This window comes from Phyllobates terribilis, unplaced genomic scaffold, assembly GCF_046119375.1.
Source record: "Phyllobates terribilis strain yellow unplaced genomic scaffold, ASM4611937v1 Scaffold_10__3_contigs__length_209671492, whole genome shotgun sequence".
Classification (NCBI taxonomy): domain Eukaryota; kingdom Metazoa; phylum Chordata; class Amphibia; order Anura; family Dendrobatidae; genus Phyllobates; species Phyllobates terribilis.
In genome coordinates this window covers 208,174,078-208,195,883 of record NW_027362770.1, presented here as the reverse complement: position 1 = coordinate 208,195,883, position 21,806 = coordinate 208,174,078, and the positions used below count along the sequence as shown (strand labels likewise).

At 42.9% G+C, this 21,806-nt stretch overlaps 1 protein-coding gene across 4 annotated transcripts in view; it reads right to left on the bottom strand.

The window, feature by feature from the left end:
* Positions 1-21,806, bottom strand: part of RERG (RAS like estrogen regulated growth inhibitor) — a 403,944-nt gene that overhangs the window by 126,756 nt on the left and 255,382 nt on the right. The window lies entirely within an intron of this gene.

The window sequence follows — 21,806 nt, the reverse complement described above, 5'->3', positions numbered from 1 at the left end:
GTATTATCAGTACATTATATATACAGAGCTCAGTATAAGTGAGTACACCCCTGTATTATCAGTACATTATATATACAGGGCTCAGTATAAGTGAGTACACCCCTGTATTATCAGTACATTATATATACAGGGCTCAGTATAAGTGATTACACCCCGGTATTATCAGTACATTATATATACAGAGCTCAGTATAAGTGAGTACACCCCTGTATTATCAGTACATTATATATACAGAGCTCAGTATAAGTGAGTACACCCCTGTATTATCAGTACATTATATATACAGAGCTCAGTATAAGTGAGTACACCCCTGTATTATCAGTACATTATATATACAGAGCTCAGTATAAGTGAGTACACCCCTGTATTATCAGTACATTATATATACAGTGCTCAGTATAAGTGAGTACACCCCTGTATTATCAGTACATTATATATACAGGGCTCAGTATAAGTGAGTACACCCCGGTATTATCAGTACATTATATATACAGAGCTCAGTATAAGTGAGTACACTCCTGTATTATCAGTACATTATATATACAGCGCTCAGTATAAGTGAGTACACCCCTGTATTATCAGTACATTATATATACAGAGCTCAGTATAAGTGAGTACACCCCTGTATTATCAGTACATTATATATACAGGCTCAGTATAAGTGAGTACACCCCTGTATTATCAGTACATTATATATACAGAGCTCAGTATAAGTGAGTACACCCCTGTATTATCAGTACATTATATATACAGGGCTCAGTATAAGTGAGTACACCCCTGTATTATCAGTACATTATATATACAGGGCTCAGTATAAGTGAGTACACCCCTGTATTATCAGTACATTATATATACAGCGCTCAGTATAAGTGAGTACACCCCTGTATTATCAGTACATTATATACACAGCGCTCAGTATAAGTGAGTACACCCCTGTATTATCAGTACATTATATATACAGTGCTCAGTATAAGTGAGTACACCCCAGTATTATCAGTACATTATATATACAGTGCTCAGTATAAGTGAGTACACCCCTGTATTATCAGTACATTATATATACAGGGCTCAGTATAAGTGAGTACACCCCTGTATTATCAGTACATTATATATACAGGGCTCAGTATAAGTGAGTACACTCCTGTATTATCAGTACATTATATATACAGGGCTCAGTATAAGTGAGTACACCCCTGTATTATCAGTACATTATATATACAGTGCTCAGTATAAGTGAGTACACCCCCTGTATTATCAGTACATTATATATACAGGGCTCAGTATAAGTGAGTACACCCCTGTATTATCAGTACATTATATATACAGGGCTCAGTATAAGTGAGTACACTCCTGTATTATCAGTACATTATATATACAGTGCTCAGTATAAGTGAGTACACCCCTGTATTATCAGTACATTATATATACAGTGCTCAGTATAAGTGAGTACACCCCTGTATTATCAGTACATTATATATACAGCGCTCAGTATAAGTGAGTACACCCCTGTATTATCAGTACATTATATATACAGTGCTCAGTATAAGTGAGTACACCCCTGTATTATCAGTACATTATATATACAGGCTCAGTATAAGTGAGTACACCCCTGTATTATCAGTACATTATATATACAGCGCTCAGTATAAGTGAGTACACCCCTGTATTATCAGTACATTATATACACAGCGCTCAGTATAAGTGAGTACACCCCTGTATTATCAGTACATTATATATACAGTGCTCAGTATAAGTGAGTACACCCCAGTATTATCAGTACATTATATATACAGTGCTCAGTATAAGTGAGTACACCCCCTGTATTATCAGTACATTATATATACAGGGCTCAGTATAAGTGAGTACACCCCTGTATTATCAGTACATTATATATACAGGCTCAGTATAAGTGAGTACACTCCTGTATTATCAGTACATTATATATACAGGCTCAGTATAAGTGAGTACACCCCTGTATTATCAGTACATTATATATACAGGGCTCAGTATAAGTGAGTACACCCCTGTATTATCAGTACATTATATATACAGCGCTCAGTATAAGTGATTACACCCCTGTATTATCAGTACATTATATATACAGTGCTCAGTATAAGTGAGTACACCCCTGTATTATCAGTACATTATATATACAGTGCTCAGTATAAGTGAGTACACCCCTGTATTATCAGTACATTATATATACAGGGCTCAGTATAAGTGAGTACACCCCTGTATTATCAGTACATTATATATACAGCGCTCAGTATAAGTGAGTACACCCCTGTATTATCAGTACATTATATATACAGAGCTCAGTATAAGTGAGTACACCCCTGTATTATCAGTACATTATATATACAGGGCTCAGTATAAGTGAGTACACCCCCTGTATTATCAGTACATTATATATACAGTGCTCAGTATAAGTGAGTACACCCCTGTATTATCAGTACATTATATATACAGAGCTCAGTATAAGTGATTACACCCCGGTATTATCAGTACATTATATATACAGAGCTCAGTATAAGTGAGTACACTCCTGTATTATCAGTACATTATATATACAGCGCTCAGTATAAGTGAGTACACCCCAGTATTATCAGTACATTATATATACAGCGCTCAGTATAAGTGAGTACACCCCAGTATTATCAGTACATTATATATACAGAGCTCAGTATAAGTGAGTACACCCCAGTATTATCAGTACATTATATATACAGGGCTCAGTATAAGTGAGTACACCCTGTATTATCATTACATTATATATACAGGGCTCAGTATAAGTGAGTACACCCCTGTATTATCAGTACATTATATATACAGCGCTCAGTATAAGTGAGTACACCCCTGTATTATCAGTACATTATATATACAGAGCTCAGTATAAGTGAGTACACCCCTGTATTATCAGTACATTATATATACAGGCTCAGTATAAGTGAGTACACCCCTGTATTATCAGTACATTATATATACAGAGCTCAGTATAAGTGAGTACACCCCTGTATTATCAGTACATTATATATACAGGGCTCAGTATAAGTGAGTACACCCCTGTATTATCAGTACATTATATATACAGCGCTCAGTATAAGTGAGTACACCCCTGTATTATCAGTACATTATATATACAGAGCTCAGTATAAGTGAGTACACCCCTGTATTATCAGTACATTATATATACAGGGCTCAGTATAAGTGAGTACACCCCTGTATTATCAGTACATTATATATACAGGGCTCAGTATAAGTGATTACACCCCGGTATTATCAGTACATTATATATACAGAGCTCAGTATAAGTGAGTACACCCCTGTATTATCAGTACATTATATATACAGAGCTCAGTATAAGTGAGTACACCCCTGTATTATCAGTACATTATATATACAGAGCTCAGTATAAGTGAGTACACCCCTGTATTATCAGTACATTATATATACAGAGCTCAGTATAAGTGAGTACACCCCTGTATTATCAGTACATTATATATACAGGGCTCAGTATAAGTGAGTACACCCCTGTATTATCAGTACATTATATATACAGGGCTCAGTATAAGTGATTACACCCCGGTATTATCAGTACATTATATATACAGAGCTCAGTATAAGTGAGTACACTCCTGTATTATCAGTACATTATATATACAGCGCTCAGTATAAGTGAGTACACCCCAGTATTATCAGTACATTATATATACAGAGCTCAGTATAAGTGAGTACACCCCTGTATTATCAGTACATTATATATACAGCGCTCAGTATAAGTGAGTACACCCCTGTATTATCAGTACATTATATATACAGAGCTCAGTATAAGTGAGTACACCCCTGTATTATCAGTACATTATATATACAGGGCTCAGTATAAGTGAGTACACCCCTGTATTATCAGTACATTATATATACAGGGCTCAGTATAAGTGAGTACACCCCTGTATTATCAGTACATTATATATACAGCGCTCAGTATAAGTGAGTACACCCCTGTATTATCAGTACATTATATACACAGCGCTCAGTATAAGTGAGTACACCCCTGTATTATCAGTACATTATATATACAGCGCTCAGTATAAGTGAGTACACCCCAGTATTATCAGTACATTATATATACAGTGCTCAGTATAAGTGAGTACACCCCTGTATTATCAGTACATTATATATACAGGGCTCAGTATAAGTGAGTACACCCCTGTATTATCAGTACATTATATATACAGGGCTCAGTATAAGTGAGTACACTCCTGTATTATCAGTACATTATATATACAGGGCTCAGTATAAGTGAGTACACCCCTGTATTATCAGTACATTATATATACAGTGCTCAGTATAAGTGAGTACACCCCCTGTATTATCAGTACATTATATATACAGGGCTCAGTATAAGTGAGTACACCCCTGTATTATCAGTACATTATATATACAGGGCTCAGTATAAGTGAGTACACTCCTGTATTATCAGTACATTATATATACAGTGCTCAGTATAAGTGAGTACACCCCTGTATTATCAGTACATTATATATACAGTGCTCAGTATAAGTGAGTACACCCCTGTATTATCAGTACATTATATATACAGCGCTCAGTATAAGTGAGTACACCCCTGTATTATCAGTACATTATATATACAGCGCTCAGTATAAGTGAGTACACCCCTGTATTATCAGTACATTATATATACAGGGCTCAGTATAAGTGAGTACACCCCTGTATTATCAGTACATTATATATACAGCGCTCAGTATAAGTGAGTACACCCCTGTATTATCAGTACATTATATACACAGCGCTCAGTATAAGTGAGTACACCCCTGTATTATCAGTACATTATATATACAGTGCTCAGTATAAGTGAGTACACCCCAGTATTATCAGTACATTATATATACAGTGCTCAGTATAAGTGAGTACACCCCCTGTATTATCAGTACATTATATATACAGGGCTCAGTATAAGTGAGTACACCCCTGTATTATCAGTACATTATATATACAGGGCTCAGTATAAGTGAGTACACTCCTGTATTATCAGTACATTATATATACAGGGCTCAGTATAAGTGAGTACACCCCTGTATTATCAGTACATTATATATACAGTGCTCAGTATAAGTGAGTACACCCCCTGTATTATCAGTACATTATATATACAGGGCTCAGTATAAGTGAGTACACCCCTGTATTATCAGTACATTATATATACAGGGCTCAGTATAAGTGAGTACACTCCTGTATTATCAGTACATTATATATACAGTGCTCAGTATAAGTGAGTACACCCCTGTATTATCAGTACATTATATATACAGTGCTCAGTATAAGTGAGTACACCCCTGTATTATCAGTACATTATATATACAGGGCTCAGTATAAGTGAGTACACCCCTGTATTATCAGTACATTATATATACAGCGCTCAGTATAAGTGAGTACACCCCTGTATTATCAGTACATTATATATACAGAGCTCAGTATAAGTGAGTACACCCCTGTATTATCAGTACATTATATATACAGGGCTCAGTATAAGTGAGTACACCCCCTGTATTATCAGTACATTATATATACAGTGCTCAGTATAAGTGAGTACACCCCTGTATTATCAGTACATTATATATACAGAGCTCAGTATAAGTGATTACACCCCGGTATTATCAGTACATTATATATACAGAGCTCAGTATAAGTGAGTACACTCCTGTATTATCAGTACATTATATATACAGCGCTCAGTATAAGTGAGTACACCCCAGTATTATCAGTACATTATATATACAGCGCTCAGTATAAGTGAGTACACCCCAGTATTATCAGTACATTATATATACAGAGCTCAGTATAAGTGAGTACACCCCAGTATTATCAGTACATTATATATACAGGGCTCAGTATAAGTGAGTACACCCCTGTATTATCATTACATTATATATACAGGGCTCAGTATAAGTGAGTACACCCCAGTATTATCAGTACATTATATATACAGAGCTCAGTATAAGTGAGTACACCCCAGTATTATCTGGGTTCAATAGCTAGTAAAAAATATTCACCAAAGGCAACAGCCTGGTGAAAGGCGAAGTCACAGTCTAACAAACTGAATCAGGGGACACATTTAATAAACTTTAAAAAACAATTAAAAAAGCCCTCCTCCTCCTTCTTATCCTCTTCCTCCTCCTGCTTATCCTCCTCCTCCCATCACAGTATTTCTCCTCTTACTATATAGGGGTCACCATATTATACAGCGCTGTGCACTTACAACGCTCATTTTCCCTTCTACCCAGATAATTCTTCTCTTTACTCTGCTCTATGTAAAAACAGGAAGTCTCTTGTCCCTGCAGAAATCATTCCCCTCTTCATGTGCTGACCCAGCTGCTCCTCCCCTCCCTACCAGGGACTTTTGCAGTGACTGATGACTCATGCAGGGAGAAATGACCTCCTGTATCTCCATAGAGCTTAGAAGGATTCAGCTCATCAGTCTTTAATCACGTGATGTCATAGACCTGATGGAAAAGAGAAGAATTATTTTGTAGAAGGGAAAATGAGCAATTGTAACAGTAATTGTAAGTGCACAGCGCTGTATAATATGATGGCTGCGATATATTAAGAGGATGAACACTGATGGGAGGAGGAAGAGGAGGAGGAGGAAGAGGAGGAGGAGGAAGAGGAGGAGGGCTTCTGTAAACCCTTCACAGCCTTTGATGTATATTTAAGTCAAAGGTTGTGTCCCTGCCTTAGAATTTACCATGCGCCGGCTGGACACGCGTCATGATTCCCACCCTGTCACGTGATCACAGTATGCTGATGGGTTGCCATAACAGCCGGGGGTCTGCTGAAGACCGTGGCCAACGTTCATAGATCAGGATCTCCGCTGCACACAGCCGGGCTGATGCTCTATGTATAGTACAGGCGATCAGACGATTGCAGCTTCGAGTCTCCTATAAGGACTATTGAAGTCAGTAAAAAGTATGAAAAAAAGTTTTTAAAATTATGAAGAAAAAAAACGCAAAAGTTCATATCACCCCTTTTTGCCCAATTGAAAATAAAACAAGTAAAAATACACGTTTGTTATCGCTGTGATCAGAAAAGTCCGATCAAAATATAAAGTAAATTAATCCGATCGGTAAATGGCATAACGAGAAAAAAATCTAGTCACCGCAACATTACAATACAATGCAATAACCGGCGTATCTATCCCAAAATGTATAACAAACTGAGGAAAACAATGGCCTGGGAGGGGTACACTGAAAATGGATTTACAAAATGGAGAGAACCTCAAAAGAGACCCCTCTAACAAGCCATAAAACTTAGCTTTTATTTCATATTTGATTAAAAACGCCTAGGGGTATATAAAAAAAACCTTTGTCCCTAATCTGCCTCAAGTATTTTATAGTGGTATATAGTATAGTGGTCCTCATAGCACCAGTCCCCCAACATGTTTCATCAGGGGATGGGACACTGGCAAAGATGGCTGCCAGTACTAAATGCCTCATATATATATAGCCTTTGTATGTAACACTCAACCAATGAGAGCAATCGATGCAAGTATAGGGAGTAACCCAGAGGTATGTGTCACCAATCAATCGCAACTGGATGGGAGCCCAGAATGAATGGTCAGATAACCATAATGTGGCCACTCAGCAAACGCCATGTCATTATGACATCAATGACAAACTCCCCGATGATTGGCCACCAGAATGAATGGGTTCTCCTATTGGCTGGCTATCTCCATAGCAAGATGCTTATTACTGACGCATCAGGATTCAGCTTTTATCCAGGTATGAAGTGAGGTGATTGGCTCATTGCTTTGATGCGATTGATTGGTGACACATACCTCTGGGTTACTCCCTATACTTGCATCGATTGCTCTCATTGGTTGATATATATATGAGGCATTTAGTACTGGCAGCCATCTTTGCGGGAAGAGAGGGGGAGAAGTAGTTTTCCAGTGACGAGGATTGGTATTCTTAGCAGCCTGTAGCTTATTAAAGACCTTAGGGTTAGGAGTTAGGGTTCGGGGTTAGGGTTCGGGGTTAGGGTTAGGAGTTAGGGTTCGGGGTTAGGGTTCGGGGTTAGGGTTTGGGGTTAGGAGTTAGGGTTAGGAGTTAGGGTTCGGGGTTAGGGTTTGGGGTTAGGAGTTAGGGTTAGGAGTTAGGGTTCGGGGTTAGGGTTTGGGGTTAGGAGTTAGGGTTAGGAGTTAGGGTTCGGGGTTAGGGTTAGTCATTTTTTTAGTAGTCTGAATTACCTGACTCCAGAAACCTCTTATTATGGGACAGCTCCACCAAACGTGTCATCGTCCCCTCTTCCACTCCACATCTCCAGCATCTATCTGATACTGCGGGAAACCATATGGGACCCCGGTACCATCTGGAGATGATCTTAACCCCTTTTACCCCCGAGGGTGGTTTGCCCGTTAATGACCGGGCCAATTTTTACAATTCTGACCACTGTCACTTTATGAGGTAATTACTCTGGAGCTTCACCGGATCCCACTGATTCTGAGATTGTTTTTTCGTGACATATTGTACTTCATGATTGGGGTAACATTTCTTCGATATCACTTCTGTTTATTTGTGAAAAAAAAGGAAATTTGGCAAAAATGTTGAAAATTTCGCAATTTTGAAAATTTGAATTTTTATGCCCTTAAATCAGAGCGATATGTCACACAAAATACTTAATAAATAACATTTCCCACATGTCTACTTTACATCAGCACAATTTTGGAACCAAAATTTTTTTTTATTGGGAAGCTATAAGGGTTAAAAGTTGACCAGCGATTTCTCATTTTTCCAACAAAATTTACAAAACCATTTTTAGGGACCACATCACATTTGAAGTCACTTTGAGGGGTCTCCATGACAGAAAATACACAAAAGTGACACCATTCTAAAAACTGTACCCCTAAAAGTGTTCAAAACCATATTCAATAACTTTATTAACCCTTCAGGTGCTTCACAGGAATCTTTGTAATGTGGAAGAAAAAAATTAATATTTAACTTTTTTTCACAAAAATGTTACTTTAGACCCAATTTTTTTTATTTTCGCAGGGGTAACAGGAAAAAATGGACCCCAAAATTTGTTGTGCAATTTCTCCTGAGTAAGCAGATATCCCATATGTGGGGGAAAACCACGGTTTGGGCGCACGGCAGGGCTCGGAAGAGAAGGAGCGCCATTTAACTTTTTGAATGTAAAATTTGCTTGAATAATTAGCGGACGCCATGTTGCATTTGGGGAGCCCCTGATGTGCCTAAACAGTGGAAACCCCCCACAAGTGACACCATTTTGAAAACTAGACCCCTCAGGGAACTTATCTAGATGTGTAGTGAGCACCTTGAACTCCCAAGTCCTTTACAGAAGTTTATAACATGGAGCCATGAAAATAAAAAAATCAAACTTTTTCCACAAAAATGATGTTTTAGCCCCAATTTGTTTATCTTCACAAGGGTAAGAGGAGAAAATGGACCCCAAAAACTTTTGTGCAATTTCTCCTGAGTACGCCAATACCCCATATGTGAGGAAAATGCAGTGTTTGGGCGCACGGCAGAGTTCAGAAAGGAAGGAGAACTGCGTGAATTTTTGAACACAAAATTGGCTGGAATCGAGAGCGGACGCCATGTCGCGTTTGGAGAGCCCCTGATGTGCCTAAATAGTGGAAACCCCCCACAAGTGACCCCATTTTGGAAACTAGACCCCTCAAGGATTTTATCAAGGGGTATAGTGAACATTTTGAACCCAGAGGTACGACACAGAATTTGATAACATTAGGTCATCATATTGAAAAGTTGTCATTAGTCTTGAGCACAAGTGCTCGCTACTTGAGTTTGCATCGGGTGCTCAGGTATGCACCATGTATCGCAGGTGCTCGAGTGACAGGCTCGAGTCCTCGCCCGCATGTTTCACGGTTATTAGACACCCAAAAAAAACATGCGGGGATCGCTCGTGCATGGCAGGCAATCCCCGCGAGGTTTTTTTGGCCGCGAAGCATATGGAGCAGAGACTCGAGCATGTCACTCGAGCACCCGTTATACTCAGTGCATACCCGAGCACCCGATGCAAACTCAAGTAGCGAGCACTTGCGCTCAACACTAGTCGCCATATCGTCTTTTTTTTTTTTTTTTTACTTTTGAAAAAAAAAACAACCCTAACCCTAACCCCAACCCCAACCCTAACCCTAGCGTTTATTTTTTACGCTGTTCCTCGTGCGGTATAAGTGATTAGACGACTTTATTCTTCGGGTCGGTGCGATTACAGTGATACCAGAATCATATTGGGTTTTTATGATTGACAGCTGTCACACACTAAAAGACGCATTTTTTTGTGTGTAGTTTTTGCATCGCCATATTTTGAGAGCTATAATTTTTCCATATTTTGGCCGACAGAGTCATGTGACAGCTTGTTTTTTGCGGGATGAGTTGACGTTTTTATTGGTGCTATTTTCAGGCATGTGACATTTTTTGATCGCTTTCTATTCCAGCTTTTGGGAAGCAGAATAAACAAAAACCAACAATTCAGGAATTGTTTTTTTTTACCTTTTTTTATTCTGTTCCGCTTGTGGTAAAATTGATAAGGCAGCTTTATTCTTTGGGTCAGTGCGTTTACAGCGGTACCACATTTATATTGTTTTTCTATGTTTTGGCGCTTTTACACAATAAAAGCTATTTTATAGAAAAAATATTTTTTTCCATCGCTTTATTCTGAGAGCTATAACTTTTTTATTTTTCGGCCGATGGCGGCTTGTTTTTTGCAGGACAAAATTAAGTTTTCAGCGGTATCATTTTTATTTATATTCGTCTTTTTGATCGCGTGTTATTCCATTTTTTGTTTGGCAGTATGATGATAAAGCATTGTTTTTTGCTTCGTTTTTTATTTTTATTTTTTACCGTTTTCACTGAACGGGTTAACTAGTGGGACAGTTTTATAGGTCAGGTCTTTACGGACGCGGCGATAACAAATATGTGTACTTTTATTGTTTGTTTGTTTTTTCCTAATAATATTTATTGATGGATACATTATATTTTTATTTTTGGTGGATTATTTTTTATTTTTATTTTTTTAAATATTTTTACAATTTTTTTTTTTTTTTTTTTTTCACTTTCTGAGAGATTTTTACTTTTTTACTTTGTCCCACTATGGGACTTTCACTTTTTTTATTCTGATCGCCTGCATAGCATAGGGATGGAGCACCATCCCTGTGCCATGCAGGCTGTCAGCGCTGCACAGTGAGAAGATTGTTTGGTCATGTACTGCGCATGACCAAAAAATCTTCCTGCTGTCTGGTGACCCGGATGTTGTCATGACGACATCGGGTCGTCATGGCAACACCCGGGAAGCTGTGGCAGACAGCACTGGAGGCCAGAAGAGGAGGTGAGTATTGCGATCACCTCCCTTTAGCCACCGCAATGCTGCGATCGACTTCGATCGCAGCATTGCGGGGGTTAATGTGCCAGGAGCGGTGCGGGACTGCTCCCTGCACATGGTACCGGGTGTCAGCTGTGACAATCAGCTGACACCCGGCAGTGATTGCGCCCGCACAGCCTGTGTGCGCAATCGCAATGACGTACTAATATGGGTCAGGTTCTTAAGTCCCAGGGCGCAGACGCGTATTAGTACGTCATGGGCTTTAAAGGGGTTAAAGGAGGTCTCGAGCTTTGGTTGCAACTGAAGTTTTGTCATAAAATTGAAAATATTTAGCCCATTGTGAGTCTTCTGAAGATTTGCCCAGTTCTCTTTCCCATGCAGCACAATAGGGTGGTCTGACAGTTGTAGTATGGGCTATGAGATGGAGTGCGAGGGTGGAGCCGACGACAGGCACAGTTTTTCAAAATTTGTAAGATCCCTATCGAGCCGTCTATCTTTTATAACATGGGAATAGAAATGTTTCAATTGTCTATAGTCCTAGTCGGCTCTTGGAGGGATAGAGCGGTCCTGAAATACCTCGTTGAGGGGTATTAAAGATGCGTTAGAGAGTACATGAGCAAAGTGAAGAGGGTGACATTTACTTCTACCCAGAAATCGATTGGAAGATAGCCCCGGTAAAAAGGTGGGATTGTCTGAGATTGGGTATAATGGGCCCTGTGGGTCAATTAGAGAGATCTTATTGTCTCGACGTAGGGATAGGATTGTATGGTATGTGCTGTAGGATTGTTCAGAGGGTTTAAGGATTGAGGGATGTGGGTTCCAGGGGAGTGTAGTTAATGCCCTTGGACATATAGTTTGTGCTTTATGAAGCCAAAACTTCCTATGTTGATGATGAAAATAATCGAGTATTCTGGCATGGACTGCCGCCATGTAGTATTTTCTACAATCTGTAAGACCGAGGCCTCCCATCTGTTTAGACCTGAGTAATATATCATCAAGAATACGTGGACGACCAGATGAACTTACAAAAGCTACTACGTAGATGTTTCCAAACATTTAAAGGGATTCTGGTCGGGATAGTTTGAAAAAGGTAAAGCAGTCTAGGTAAAATGATCATTTTTAATATATTTTTACATAGTTACATAGCTTATAAGGCCGAAAAAAGACAAGCGTCCATCCAGTTCAGCCTATTTCTTGTGCACTGCAGCTATTCCGCTATTCCTATACCATGCGGTATAGGCCAATTTACATCATTGAGGAAAAATTCACTTCCCGACTCCAATCTGGCAGTCAGATTAAATCCCTGGATTAATTAACTATCACTAAGCATAAGATGTAATTTTATTGTTCTCCAGAAAGGCGTCCAGGCCTCTCTTGAACTCATTAAGTGAGTTGGACATCACCACTTCCTCTCCCAGAGAGTTCCAGAGTCTCACGGCTCTGACCATAAAGAATCCCCTTCTATGCTGGTGCAGGAACCTCCTTTCCTCCAGACGCATAGTGTGCCCCCTCGTCTTTGTCACCATCCTTGGTATAAACAGGTCATGGGAGAGATCTCTGTACTGCCCCCTGATGTATTTATACATGTTTATGAGGTCTCCCCTAAGCCTTCTGTTTTCCAACGTAAATAGGCCTAATTTTGACAACCTCTCTGGGTATTCTAGTCCCTCCATTCCCTTTATTACCTTAGTCGCCCTCCTTTGTACCCTCTCTAGCTCCAATATGTCTTTCCTGAGCACCGGAGCCCAGAACTGTGCACAATATTCTAAGTGTGGCCTTACCAGCGCTTTATACAGAGGAAGAACAATGTTCTCATCATATGCCCCTATTCCTCTTCTGATGCATGCCATGACTCTATTTGCCTTCGCAGCTGCTGCCTGACACTGGGCACTCCAATTTAATTTGCTGTTAACCAAGACGCCCAGGTCCTTCTCCATGTCAGATTTCCCCAACGGTTTCCCATTTAATATGTATGGGTGACTGCTGTTTTTCTTTCCCATGTGTATGACCTTACATTTATCGGCATTGAACCCCATTTGCCATTTTTTGGCCCAACTCCCCCATTTACTCTGGTGAACCATGAGAAATCCTTCACAGTCCATGAATAAGGTCCTTATGGACTTGACCAAGTAAGGGTTTGTAATTGAGGTCAAACAGTCGAGAAAGATCACTGTGTATGTGTATGCCTAAATATTTGATGGCCAAGAAAAAGGTAACTTTGATTGGATGACAGCCTGAGTGGTGATTGGCAAGGAGACGTTGAGAGCCTGAGATTTTGAAGTGTTTATCTTGAAATTGGACCATGTGCCAAAATGATCCACTTCTGCCATGATAGATGGAATTGACGTATGTGAGCTTGTAATGTATAGAAGGACATCATCCGCACGGGGGGAGCATTTATATTCCGTTCGCCCTATAGTGATACCTTTAATATTAGGGTTATCATGAATAGAGGATAGTAAATGTTCCATCACGAGGATATACAGGAAAGGGGAGCGAGGGCACCCCTGTTTTGTTCCACAAGAGATTGTGAATGATGGGGACAGGGCTCCTTTTATCTTTAATCTCACTGAAGGGTTACAATAGAGGGTCATTATTTTAGCTGTAAAGCGTTCTCCTATATTGAGTTTTTTGAGGGAGTAATAGATGGCTGACCATGATATTCTGTCAAACACTTTTTCAGCGTCGAGTAATAGTAATGTTTCTTGTTTGAGCGTAGTGAATGATATCAATGGTTTTTAGCGTGTTATCGCCGGCCTCTCTACCAACCAGGAACCCAACTTGATCAAATTGAGTATGGTTAGAGAGTAGGGGCTGGAGTCTATTTGCCAATATTTTTGCGGATATTTTTAAGCCAACATTCCGCAAAGAAATAGGCCTGTAATTTGAGCAAAGGAGGGGGTCCCTACCAGATTTAGGGAGTATTGTGATATGGGCCTCTGTAGTTTGGGAGGGAAATGGATTAATGTTGGTAGCATGGTTGAACGATGATAATATAAGGGGGAGAGAAGGGGAAGGAATGTCTTGTAAAATTTAACAGTAAACCCGTCGGGTCCGGGACTTTTTCCGCTCGCCAATGATTGGACCACTGAGGATAACTCAGAAGGGGTTCGTCCATCAAGGATGCTGAAGATGTACAGTACAGACCAAAAGTTTGGACACACCTTCTCATTTAAAGATTTTTCTGTATTTTCATGACTATGAAAATTGTACATTCACACTGAAGGCATCAAAACTATGAATTACAACATGTGGAATTATATACTTAACAAAAAAGTGTGAAACAACTGAAAATATGTCTTATATTCTAGGGTCTTCACAGTAGCCACCTTTTGCTTTGATGACTGCTTTGCACACTCTTGCCATTCTCTTGATGAGCTTCAAGAGGTAGTCACCGGAAATGGTCTTCCAACAAACTTGAAGGAGTTCCCAGAGATGCTTAGCACTTGTTGGCCCTTTTGCCTTCACTCTGCGGTCCAGCTCACCCCAAACCATCTCGATTGGGTTCAGGTCTGGTGACTGTGGAGGCCAGGTCATCTGGCGTAGCCCCCCATCACTCTCCTTCTTGGTCAAATAGCCCTTACACAGCCTGGAGGTGTGTTTGGGGTCATTGTCCTGTTGAAAAATAAATGATGGTCCAACTAAATGCAGACCGGATGGAATAGCATGCCGCTGCAAGATGCTGTGGTAGCCATGCTGGTTCAGTATGCCTTCAATTTTGAATAAATCCCCAACAGTGTCACCAGCAAAGCACCCCCACACCATCACACCTCCTCCTCCATGCTTCACGGTGGGAACCAGGCATGTAGAGTCCATCCGTTCACCTTTTCTGCGTCGCACAAAGACACGGTGGTTGGAACCAAAGATCTCAACTTTGGACTCATCAGACCAAAGCACAGATTTCGACTGGTCTAATGTCCATTCCTTGTGCTTTTTAGCCCAAACAAGTCTCTTCTGCTTGTTGCCTGTCCTTAGCAGTGGTTTCCTAGCAGCTATTTTACCATGAAGGCCTGCAGCACAAAGTCTCCTCTTAACAGTTGTTGTAGAGATGTGTCTGCTGCTAGAACTCTGTGTGGCATTGACCTGGTCTCTAATCTGAGCTGCTGTTAACCTGCGATTTCTGAGGCTGGTGACTCGGATAAACTTATCCTCAGAAGCAGAGGTGACTCTTGGTCTTCCTTTCCTGGGGCGGTCCTCATGTGAGCCAGTTTCTTTGTAGTGCTTGATGGCTTTTGCAACTGCAGTTGGGGACACTTTCAAAGTTTGCCCAATTTTTCGCACTAACTGACCTTCATTTCTTAAAGTAATGATGGCCACTCGTTTTTCTTTACTTAGCTGCTTTTTTCTTACCATAATACTAATTCTAACAGTCTATTCAGTAGAACTATCAGCTGTGTATCCACCAGACTTCTGCACAACACAACTGATGATCCCAACCCCATTTATAAGGCAAGAAATCCCACTTATTAAACCTGACAGGGCCCACCTGTGAAGTGAAGACCATTTCCGGTGACTACCTCTTGAAGCTCATCAAGAGAATGCCGAGAGTGTGCAAAGCAGTCATCAAAGCAAAAGGTGGCTACTTTGAAGAACCTAGAATATAAGACATATTTTCAGTTGTTTCACACTTTTTTGTTAAGTATATAATTCCACATGTGGTAATTCATAGTTTTGATGCCTTCAGTGTGAATGTACAATTTTCATAGTCATGAAAATACAGAAAAATCTTAAATGAGAAGGTGTGTCCAAACTTTTGGTCTGTACTGTATATAAAACACATACACACTACACACACATGTGTATATGAAATACAGTATTCACATCCACATTACACACATGATATGCAGAGGGAATTGTTGTGATGCTGTTGTTCAGACGGCCAGAAGAGATTTTTGGATTCACCTTTCCACATCCAGGGCCGTAATAACCGTAACTTTTTTTTATTTTCACGTCACTTTGTAGCAGATGAGCTGAGTGATGATAATGTCTGTAAGTGCTCTGGAAATAATGGAGCAAACTAAAGAAATAAAATAAAATATCAGAAATCCTGCCCCCCGTGATTGTGCCGGCAGCCGTGATGATGGCGCCATGTGTCAGCAGATTGCACCAGGCGGTGAACGGATTCACATCTTCCCTTCAGGCGAGGTATTTCTGCTTCCATACGTTTCAGCCCACGGCCGGCACGTTCCCTCCATCGCACGCAGACAGAACACAATGTGCACTTTCCTGTACTTTCCTGTAAAAGCCATTGATTGTTTCCAAGGACGCCTGACGCTGACATCTCCATAGAAAGCCGTGATTCCTGCGTGGGAGCAAAAGGGACGGAGACGCTGACAGGATGCGGCAGATTCATTCCTGCAACACACGAGGCACGTCCGGGCCCTGATTCTAGGTGGGAAAGAAGCTTCATCTCTCCTGTGTAATAATGGAGGACGGAGAGTGGCGGTGGCCAGGGTGCATTGTATCACGCTGTCAAGAAAACTCTAGAATTATACAGCTGTAAAATAACTGTAGATTAAAGGAGTTTTCCCACAAACAAAGTTCATTTTAATCACTAGATCTTGGAATGATAATAATTTCCACAATCGGATGTGATATAATAATGTTCCTGTGCTGAGATAATCTTATAAATGTTCCCCTGCTGTGTGCTGGGTAATGGCCATGTCTGACCGTGCAAGGACATGGTCTGATCATACCACAGCTCCTGGGAGGGGGAGGACGCAATAGAGTATACAGACAGGACAGCCGGGAGCACATGAGAGTATACAGACAGGACAGCCGGGAGCACATGAGAGTATACAGACAGGACAGCCGGGAGCACATGAGAGTATACAGACAGGACAGCCGGGAGCACATGAGAGTATACAGACAGGACAGCCGGGAGCACATGAGAGTATACAGACAGGACAGCCGGGAGCACATGAGAGTATACAGACAGGACAGCCGGGAGCACATGAGAGTATACAGACAGGACAGCCGGGAGCACATGAGAGTATACAGACAGGACAGCCGGGAGCACAGATGGTTCTTTCTGTGAGGTAAAACTTCTCACTGCCTGTGTTCAAGCCATGTTTTACCTCACAGTTAGAATCATCCGCTCTCCCGGTTGTCCAGTCTGTACACTCTTTCCCTTCCTCCCCTGCCCAGGAGATGTTTTCTGATTAGACCATGTTCCTGCACAGTCAGACACAGCCATTACACAGTAAGGAAACAAAGTGCGCTCCCTGCGAGCCGCGCTCCCTGCGAGCCGCGCTTCCTGCGAGCCGCGCTCCCTGCGAACCGCGCTCCCTGCGAGCCGCGCTTCCTGCGAGCCGCGCTCCCTGCGAGCCGCGCTCCCTGCGAGCCGCGCTCCCTGCGAGCCGCGCTCCCTGCGAACCGCGCTCCCTGCGAGCCGCGCTTCCTGCGAGCCGCGCTCCCTGCTAGCCGCGCTCCCTGCGAGCCGCGCTTCCTGCGAGCCGCGCTTCCTGTGAGCCGCGCTTTGCGCATGTGCTGGGAGGTTAGGTAGAAAAGCGCATGTCACAGGGACGTCAAGCCTGTGAAAAACCAAGGAGATAAAATTACATTTCTCTGCATTCAGACCTCTACCGTGGGCCATACCGGTATGTATAGATTTACTTTTCTATACCCTGTATGTCCATAGTAGCGGTCTGATATCTCCAAAGTGGTGACAGATTCCCCTTAATACACAGGGTGTGATGAAGATCTCGATACCTGTTCACACCACCAAGAATGTCAGCGTATCCACCACACCACTGCATCACCGGATCACTGCATCACCGTGCCACCGGATCACTGCATCACCGCACCACTGCATCACCGGACCACTGCATCACCGGACCACTGCATCACCGGATCACTGCATCACCGCACCACTGCATCACCGGATCACTGCATCATCGCACCACTGCATCACCGCGCCACCGGATCACTGCATCACTGCACCACTGCATCACCGGACCACTGCATCACCGGACCACTGCATCACCGGATCACTGCATCACCGGACCATTGCATCACCGCACCACTGCGTCACCGGATCACTGCATCACCGGATCACTGCATCACCGCACCACTGCGTCACCGGATCACTGCATCACCGGATCACTGCATCACCGTACCACTGCATCACCGGATCACTGTATCACCGGATCACTGCATCACCGGACCACTGCATCACCGGATCACTGCATCGCTGGATCACTGCATCACCGGATCACTGCATCACCGCACCACTGCATCACCGCACCACTGGATCACTGCATCACCGGATCACTGCATCACCGTACCACTGCATCACCGCACCACTGCATCACCGGATCACTGCATCACCGGACCACTGCATCACCGGATCACTGCATCACCGGACCATTGCATCACCGCACCACTGCGTCACCGGATCACTGCATCACCGGATCACTGCATCACCGCACCACTGCGTCACCGGATCACTGCATCACCGGATCACTGCATCACCGTACCACTGCATCACCGGATCACTGTATCACCGGATCACTGCATCACCGTACCACTGCATCACCGGATCACTGCATCACTGGATCACTGCATCACCGGATCACTGCATCACCGCACCACTGCATCACCGCACCACTGGATCACTGCATCACGGGATCACTGCATCACCGGACCACTGCGTCACCGCACCACTGCGTCACCGGGTCACTGCATCACCGGATCACTGCATCACCGTACCACTGCATCACCGGATCACTGCATCACCGGATCACTGCATCACCGCACCACTGCATCACCGCGCCACCGGATCACTGCATCACTGCATCACCGCACCACTGCATCACCGGACCACTGCATCACCGGATCACTGCATCACCGCACCACTGCATCATCGGATCACTGCATCATCGCACCACTGCATCACCGCGCCACCGGATCACTGCATCACCGCACCACTGCATCACCGGATCACTGCATCACCGGACCACTGCATCACCGGATCACTGCATCACCGGACCATTGCATCACCGCACCACTGCGTCACCGGATCACTGCATCACCGGATCACTGCATCACCGCACCACTGCGTCACCGGATCACTGCATCACCGGATCACTGCATCACCGTACCACTGCATCACCGGATCACTGTACCACTGCATCACCGGATCACTCCATCACTGGATCACTGCACCACTGCATCACCGGATCACTGCATCACCGCACCACTGCATCACCGCACCACTGCATCACTGGATCACTGCATCACCGGATCACTGCATCACCGGACCACTGCATCACCGGATCACTGCATCACCGGACCACTGCATCACCGGATCACTGCATCACCGTACCACTGCATCATCGGATCACTGCACTACCGGATCACCGCACCACTGCATCACCGGATCACTGCATCACCGGATCACTGCACCACCGGATCACCGTACCACTGCATCACCGGATCACTGCATCACCGGATCACTGCATCACCGGATCACTGTATCACCGGATCACTGCACTACCGGATCACCGCACCACTGCATCACCGCACCACTGCATCACCGGATCACTGCATCACCGGATCACTGCACCACCGGATCACTGCATCACCGGATCACTGCATCACCGGATCACTGCATCACCCTTGTTAAATCCTGGTGTCCCATCTCTCTGCAGGATCTATCTCTCTCTCTTGCTTGCGTTGCTTCTGTCTATTCTGCCCTTTTTGATTCCAGCCCAACCTTTCATCCAGGTGATGTTTGTTCTCCGCCCTCGCAGCTCAATCTGACATTTTGCCTTTGATTCCTATGGTCTGACAGATCTATATACACTCTATATATAACGCGTGGGCACTGATGAAGAGGAAGAAAAGCTATGAGGCGTGATACATCTGCCGTGGCAAACCATGGCCACGCCCTAGCCACACCCCAATGCATGCCCTAGCCACACCCAAACCATGCCCATTTACCATTTCTTTCTCCCCTGGCAGGAGGAGTTGTCAGAGGGGCGCTGGTAATGAGGGACATTCAACAGACTCCATAGACCCAAATCCGGGACTGTGCGCTGTATCTGGGGCGGTTGGGACTAGAGATGAGCGGATGGATTCCCGGGTCTCTGGTCAGTGGTACCTGGCGGATGGACAGGACACCGTGAATCTCTAACCATCCGGTGTACCCGGCGGAGCGACATCATCTGTGTGTCCTGCTCATCTCAAGTTGTGGATTATTTTTTGTTCCTTCATTCACATTTGGAGCTGCCAGAACTTTCTCATCTTTATGCAGCTTCACTAGACGACATCCGGCTTTCTGGTGTCTGTAAGGCTGCGTGCCCACTATGCGTTTTTCAAGTGTTTTTGATGTGGATTTTCCGCAGCATAAACGCTTGCAAAACGCTTGGTAATCCGTGCCCCATGATCCTCAATGAAAATCCGCATGTTCTGTGCCCATGCTGCGGAATTTTCCGCAGCGGATTTTCCTTGCGGAAAAATCCGCAGCATGTCCATTATTTGTGCGTTTCTGCATGCGGATTTGAGGTCCCAATGCACTTGAAAAACGCAAGTCAAATCCGCATGTAAAAAGGCTGCAAAAACGTGTCAAAAACGTGTGTAAAATCCACATGTAAAAAGGCTGCAAAAACGCGTCAAAAACGCGTGTAAAATCCACATGTAAAAAGGCTGCAAAAACGCGTCAAAAACGCGTGTAAAATCCACATGTAAAAAGGCTGCAAAAACGCGTCAAAAACGTGTGTAAAATCCACATGTAAAAAGGCTGCAAAAATGTGTCAAAAACGCGTGTAAAATCCACATGTAAAAAGGCTGCAAAAACGCGTCAAAAACGCATGTAAAATCCGCAAGCGTTTTTGACTGCCAAGAACATGCAGAAACGCTGCAGAAATTTTCTGCTTCATTTCTGCATCGTGGGCACATACCCTAAGGCCGTGTTCACAAGTAGTTTAAATAGTGTTTTTGTTTCTGCAGGATCCGCACCAAACTACGCAATAACAGTCTTCTCGGATTATTGCTGCATTTTTATGCATTTTCCCCTTATTTGATGTGTTTTTGGTGCAAATGTGAAGCCGCATTTTTAAGTGTTTTTTATATACAGAAAAGCTTTGATTCTGCCCCTAGTAAAGTATCTGCAGTTTTTTACATGTTCTTTTCAGTCTCCACATAGAAGACGAGAGAAAAAAAAAGCACCAAAACCGCAGAGTTCAGCGGCGTCTTTAGACGCACAGGGGGCAGAGTTTTCATAAAATCATATCCAATTTGCTCAGACCTGTTAAATTCTGCACAAAAAGGCAGTAGAAAAAAAGCAGCATTTACACTACATGTGAACACGGCCTAAGAGTTAAAGCAAAGTGGATCTGATTCCATGAAACTTCCGCGCTCCATGCGTCTAAAGATGCTGCTGAACTCTGCAGTTTCGGTGCGTTTTTTTCTATAGGCTTCTATGCGGA